This window comes from Carcharhinus amblyrhynchos, chromosome 24 (assembly GCF_965287045.1).
Source record: "Carcharhinus amblyrhynchos chromosome 24, sCarAmb.v2.hapA, whole genome shotgun sequence".
Lineage (NCBI taxonomy): Eukaryota > Metazoa > Chordata > Chondrichthyes > Carcharhiniformes > Carcharhinidae > Carcharhinus > Carcharhinus amblyrhynchos.
Genome location: NC_137347.1, coordinates 16274945 through 16281822, shown reverse-complemented (window position 1 = coordinate 16281822; position 6878 = coordinate 16274945).

The following is a 6878-nucleotide window of genomic DNA, read 5'->3' as shown; positions in this document are numbered from 1 at the left end:
TGGGGATAGGGCTTAGGTGGGATTATTGCTAGTGTAAGCTTGATGGGCTGAATGGTCTCCTTCTGCGCTCTATGAATGTATTACAAAAAACTGGAAGCTTGTAAGGATAAAAGAAAATAGCCTGAAAATTTGAAATAAAAAACACAAAATGCTACACAGAAAGATAGTCAGTCCCAAAAAGATCCGGACTTGAAACAGAAGCCATTTTTCCTACTGGAAGCTACTCAATGTGTTGCTTATTTTTAATTTTGCCTAATTCCCTTTCTAATCTTGCCCATTTAAAATTGTCTCTAAAAATTCATCACCTGCTTTTGACATGCCAAAAGGTTTCCGAAGCACCCAACCGTCAGGCAGATACCCTCATGAGCTGGAGTTGCTCAATTTACTATTTGGGATAGGCATTTTTAAAAAAAGTGTCTGGCACCCAAGCCTGAAACTGGTTCTGGGTTCCTAACTTGCATAAGTAAAGATCTTTGTGCCTCAGCTGCTGAAGGAATTGCCTTCAGGAAAATATGGAGGCACAGAGGAGGTAATGATAATCCAATATAAAACAATGGCTTCATCCAATCTTGAATACTTTGTCCAATTCTGGGCACCACTCTTCAGGGAGGATGTGAAGGCTTTGGAATGGGACAGAAGTGTTTATCTGGAATAATACCAGGGATGAGAGATTACAGCAATAAAAACAGAAATTGCTGGAAAAATTCAGCAGGTCTGGCAGCATCTGAAACCGCATTAGCATTTTGAATCCATGTGACCTTTCTAGTTCTGTGGAAGAGTCAAATGGACTCGAAACGTTAACTGTTCCTCTCACCACAGATGCTGCCAGATCTGCCTCCACATAAAAATCACACCAGCCACTGTTCTTCTCCCTCTTTAATGCAGCCCAATAATTACGAACCTCTTCCCCTCCCATAACCATTGCACTCTATTCTTTTCATGCTTCCAGGCAACAAAGCCCTCTCCTGGTCACCATTAGTAATTTTCTTAAGGGCAGCTGTAGACATTGCAATAGCCCATATGTGGCCTTCTCTCTGATGAACTGTCAGGGAATGGCTATTTCGTGTACTCAACCCACTGCTTTGGTGACACCATCATTTTCTGTTTTATTTCAAATGTTCAGCATCTGCAATATTGTTCTTTATATGAGAGACTACTATGGTGAGACCACACCTGGAATATTATGCATAGTTTTGGTCCCCTCATTTGAGGATAGATGTAATGGTATAGGAAGAAGTTCAGAGGAGGGTCACTAGATTGATACCAGAGATGAGGATTTTGTCATATGAAGAGAGATTGAACAGTTCATGCCTATACTCTGGAATTTAAGGGGAGATCAAATTGAGGTATACAAGATGATAAAAAGTATGGATAAAGTAGACGTGGAGCAGATGCTTCCTCTTGTGAGGCACTCTGGAACGAGAAGGCAGAGTCTTAGGGTAACAGCTAGCAAATTTAAAGTAGGTTGAGGAGAAACTATTTCTTCCAAAGGGTTGTGAATCTGCAGAATTTGCTACCCCAAAGTGTGGTGGATGCTGGGACAGTGAGTAAATTTAAGGAGGAGTTGGACAGATTGTTAATTGGTCATGGGTTGAAGGGTTATGGAGAGAAGGCAGGAAAATGGGGATGAAGAGTATATCAGTCATGATTGAATGGCAGAGCAGACTCAATGAGCCAAATGGTCTAATTCTGCTCTTATATCTTATGAACTTATGGACTACGGTGTTGTATAGAATCTGGAGAGTCTATTGTTACTATCATTGTACCAGAGAAGGCTCAGAGAAAATTTGATAAGGGTGTGTAAAATCATGAAGGGTTTAGATTATCAGGAGGAACTGTTTCCAATGGCTGAAGAGTTGATAACATTTCAGTGACCTGAACAATTTAAGATCATTGATAAATGAAACATGAAGAAAAAATACAATAGTCATGGAAGCAGATTCAGTAGCCTTCAACGGGTATTGGATAAATATTGAAGGAGAAAAAATGGAGGATAAGGAAAAAGAGTGAGAAATGGACTTACTTTAATTACTCTTCTAAGGAGCTGGTACAGGTTTAATGGGCCAAGTTACAACCTTTGGTACTGTATGTTCTATATGGTCAGACAGAGACATCTTAACAAGAGTGTAGGCCATCACAAGAAAGGATAGGATTTTTCAAAATTTTTCCCTGATAGTTGCCTCCATATAAAAATCTCACCAGCCACTGCTCTTCTCCCTCCTTAATGCAGCCCAATAATCACAAACCTCTTCCCCTCTCACAACCACTGCACTCCATTCTTTTCATGCTTCCAGCCAATAAAGCCCTCTCCTGGTCACTGTTAATAACTTCCTTAAGGGCAGCTGAAGACATTGCAATAACCCACATGTGGCCTTCTCTCTGGTGAGCTGTCAGGGAATGGCTATTTCATGTACTCAACCCACTGGTTTGACACCAAAGCCCAATAATGTGTTACCTCAGGCTTATCCATCAGGCACTAGACTTATTCCCATGCCCAGTTAATGACCACATTTTTATGCCTGGTAGTCTGGTAGTTAATTCATGAGCCCAAAGCCCAAGCATAAAATTTTGTACGCTTGATGTTTGGGTTTCAGGTATATGCTTACAGTAAGCAAGGCGCAATGCTAAAAACATGGAGCTGAAAAATTACTCAAGATGTGCAACTAAAGGTGAAAATAAGCAATTTTATTCCTGAATTGCTCAAACTATTTCTCCTAAATTATTCCTAAACTCCTAAATTACAGATGCAATGCAAAGGTAAAATGAGTACTGTATCTTTTCTACATGCTGCACCCGAACAACACTGCCCCCAAAAGTTCTTGCTGACTTTTCCATTGTCCATTCTCAGAAAGTAGGGTGATTTAATACTTTTTCAAACTCATGTTGTGGGATGTAGGCATCGCTGGCAAGGCCAGCGTTTATTACCCATATCTAGTTGTCCTTCAGGATATGGTGGTGAGCTGTCTTCTTGGATGGCTGCAAATCCTGAGATGAAGGTTCATCCACAGCATTGTTAAGGAGAGAATTCCAGGATTTTGACCCAGTAACAGTAAAGGAACAGCAATATATTTCCAAGTCAGAATGATTAGTGACTTGGAGGGGTAACTTCAGGTAGGGATGTTCCCAGGTATCTTCTGATGATAGTAGTCCTGGATTTGAAAGATGCTGCCTAAGGTACTTGATGAGTTCCTGCAGTGCATCTTATAGATGATAGACACTGCTCATTGGTAGTGGAGGAATTGAATGTTTATGGAAAGGGTAGCAGTCAAGTGGGTTGCTTTGTCCTGGATGGTGTCAAGCCTCTTCAATTGCAGTTGCATTCATCCAGGCAAGTATTCAATCACACTCCTGACTTGTGTCTTGTAGGCGATGAACAGGCTTTTTTTGGTGGTGGTGGGTGATGGGAGTTATGGGGGGAGTGGGGTGCAGTCAGTTGGTGAGTTACTCACTACAAGGTTCCTAACATTTGACCTGTTCTTCCTCCCACAGTGTTTACATGACAAGTCCAGTTCAGTTTCTGACCAATGGTAACCCACAGGATGGTTGATAGTGAGGGATTCAGCAATGGAAGTGTCATTGAATGTCAAGAAGTAATGGTTAGATCCTCTTGAGGGAATGTATAAATGTACACCTGTGACTAAAACATTATTTTGCACATTTTTAATCGTGCACACAGAAACAAGAGTAAAATAGAAGGATATGGCAGTTCAATGAATGACAAGAGGAAAGGCTTTGTACTCCTGGAAAATTGACACAATCTCTGTTGTAGGAATTCTATTCAGCTGAATAGATTCCACCTGAACAGAGCTAGACCCAATCGTCTTGCAAGCTCACCACCACTTTCTCAAAGGCAACAATGCTTAAAATTCTGTAAAGTAAAATTGAAATTGAAGCAGGAGGCTGAGTGGGCAAGTGGTTGAACACCAAGGCATGGTCAAAAAGTACAAAGAGTTCGATAGAGGACTGGGAGACAGAATATGATATAATTGAGAATTAGGCTGCAGGTGTGGGAATACCTGGTATTAACTGAGTTCGGCCCAAAAAGGAGGGAATGCAGAAAAAATTGGATGCATAATATTCCTGGGTAAAAGATATCCATGAAGGTAAAAATGAGTTTTGACAAAGGGTCAATCAGTGCTAGAGAGAAAATAATGTATTTTGAGTCACCTACTAGGTGGAAATAAAAGCCTTAATGCTTTAGAGACCACCAAACTGTGGAAAGACTTGTAAAGAAATTACTGAGCTATATGAAGAATCATATTGGAAGACTTTAACTACTCCAATATTAAATAGGATTGTGATGTACTGAGGGGAGAAGGAATTTCTGCAGCATCAGGACAAATTTTTGCCCAACATGGTATTAACTAAATTTAGTCCTGAGGAATTAAATGGATCAAGTGGAAAAAGTCACTGGGGTGGGTGAAAGCATCTCAGGAGCAGTGATTATAGTTTCCTTACCTTTGGATTAGATAAAAATCGATATCTAAGACAGGGGTGTAAAAATGTAATGGAGCATTGGGTGACTTTTAAATGTGGGTTTACAGCTTGGGTACACTGCCACAAAAGAGGAAAGGGAAAGCAAGCAACCCATAGCTGCCTGAATGGGCTACATTAACCAATAAAGGTATGTGACAGATCAGCTTGATAGTAAAAGCAAATTTTAGGTTGAAAATAATGTGAAAAGGGAAATAGAGGAAGACTACATCAAAAGAGATTGGCAGCTTACAAATGGGAATTCAGAGGTCTTCTATAGGCAGATTAATAACAAAAGGATCAGAGGAGCAACACTGAGGGGACAGTAGGCACAGCAAGTATTGAATACTTTGAATGGGGACCCCACAGTGGCAGTGGTTAGCACTGCTGTCTCACAACAGCAGATGACCCAGTGTGAAGTTTGCATGTTCTCCCACGTCTGCATGGGTTTCCTCCAAGTGCTCCGGTTTACGCCCAGTTCAAAGGTATGTGGGTTAGGTTGATTGGCCATGTTAAATTGCCCTAAACAGGGGCATTAGCAGGGTAAATATATGTTGTTGTGGGATTGTTTTTGATACCAACTCGAAGGGCCAAATAGCCTCCTTCTGCACTGCAGGCATTCTAAGTTTAAACCAGGGAGGGATTTCGTCAAGGTTATGGCGAGCAAGTTGCTGGGATACAGGAAGTCATTGAGAATAAGAAGTACTAGAAGTTAACAGTACAAATTGGCCAAGTCATCCAGGCTAGATAGATTGCATACTGAGTGAACACAATAAGAAGTCTCTCAAAATCAGGTTGAAGTCCAAAGGTTTATTTGTTATCACAAAGGAGCAGTGCTCCGAAAGCTCATCAGGTGAGTGTCAGAAGGTTGAAATTGCAGAAAAACAAGCTATAATATTGCACTACTTGGAAGTCGAGGCAACACCAAAGCAATTGAAAATCAAAATGGAATGCACTTTTGCTTCTCCCATTTCACATTGTTATACAATATTGCAGAATTGTTCACCAAACCTGTTGCACTTAAATGTAATGCCACAACTTTCCACGGTTTCAGGTCCTCTGTTCTGGCAGCTTGATCTCCACCACGTTAACACATTTTCCTCGATGCAACAGATGACCATGCCATTTTAGTCTTCTCTCAGCTACTTCTGATACTTCCACAATCAGAAACCCTACAGTGCAGGAGGCAGCCATTTAGCCAATCAATTGCACCAACCACAATCCCATCCAGGTCCTATCCCAACACACTTATCCTACCTAGTCCTCCTGACACTAAGTGGCAATTTTAGCGCAGCCAGTTCACCTAACCCATACATCTTTGGACTGTGGGAACACGCAGACAAAACCCAGGCAGACAGAGAAAATATGCAAACTCCACTGACACCAAAGCTGGGAATCAAATCCAGGTCCCTGGCACTGTGAGGCAGCAGTGCTAACCACTGTGCCAATGTGCTGCCTTCATTGATCCCCTAATGTATTGGCAATAGATACTGCCCATCACTCCACACATCCAGCTCAACATCTGCATCTCCCTAGACATGACTGTAAACATTTTATTCTTGCAGAAAGGATGTACTGGGAAACTGTTAAGCTGTATCAGATTAATACTGGTAGGAGTACCGGGCCGTCTAGAAGCACCAGTTGGACAACTTTTTTCATTCATTCATGGGACACATCACTGGCTGTCCAGCATTTGTTGCTCATCCCTAGTTGCCCTCAAGAAGGTGCTGGTGAGTTGCTTTCTTGAATTGCTGCAGTCCATGTTCTGTGGATTGAACCACAGTGCTGTTAGGAAAGGAATTCCAGGATTTTGACCCAGCAACTGAAGGAAAGCACTATATTTCAAAGTCCGGTTGATGAGTGGCTTGGACAGGAACTTGCAGGTGGTGGTGTTCCTATTGATCTGCTGCCCTTGTTCTAGATGGAAGTGGTTGAGGATTTGGAAGGTGCTGTCTCAGGACTTTTGGTGAATTACTGCAGTGCATCTTTTATAGTACACACCACTGCTACTGAGCATTGGTGGAGGGATTGAATGCTTGTACATGCAGTGCCAATCAAGCAGGCTGCTTTGTCCTGGACGGTGTCAAAGGTTTGACTGTTGTTGGGAGCTGCACCCATCTAGGCAAATGGGGAGTATTCCATCATTTCTGACTTGTGCCAGAGTCACCACTGTATTCCTAGCCACTGACCTGCTCTTGTAGCCAGTATTTGTGGTGAGTCCAGTTGACTTTCTGATCAATGGTAACTCTAAAGATGTCAACATTGGGGGATTTAGTGATGGTTACACTGTTTAACATCAAGGGGCAGTGGTAATGTCTTATTGGTAATGGTCATTGCATAGCATGTGTGTAGCTTCATTGTTACTTGTCACTTGTCAGCCCAGGCCTGAATATTGTTGCATTTGA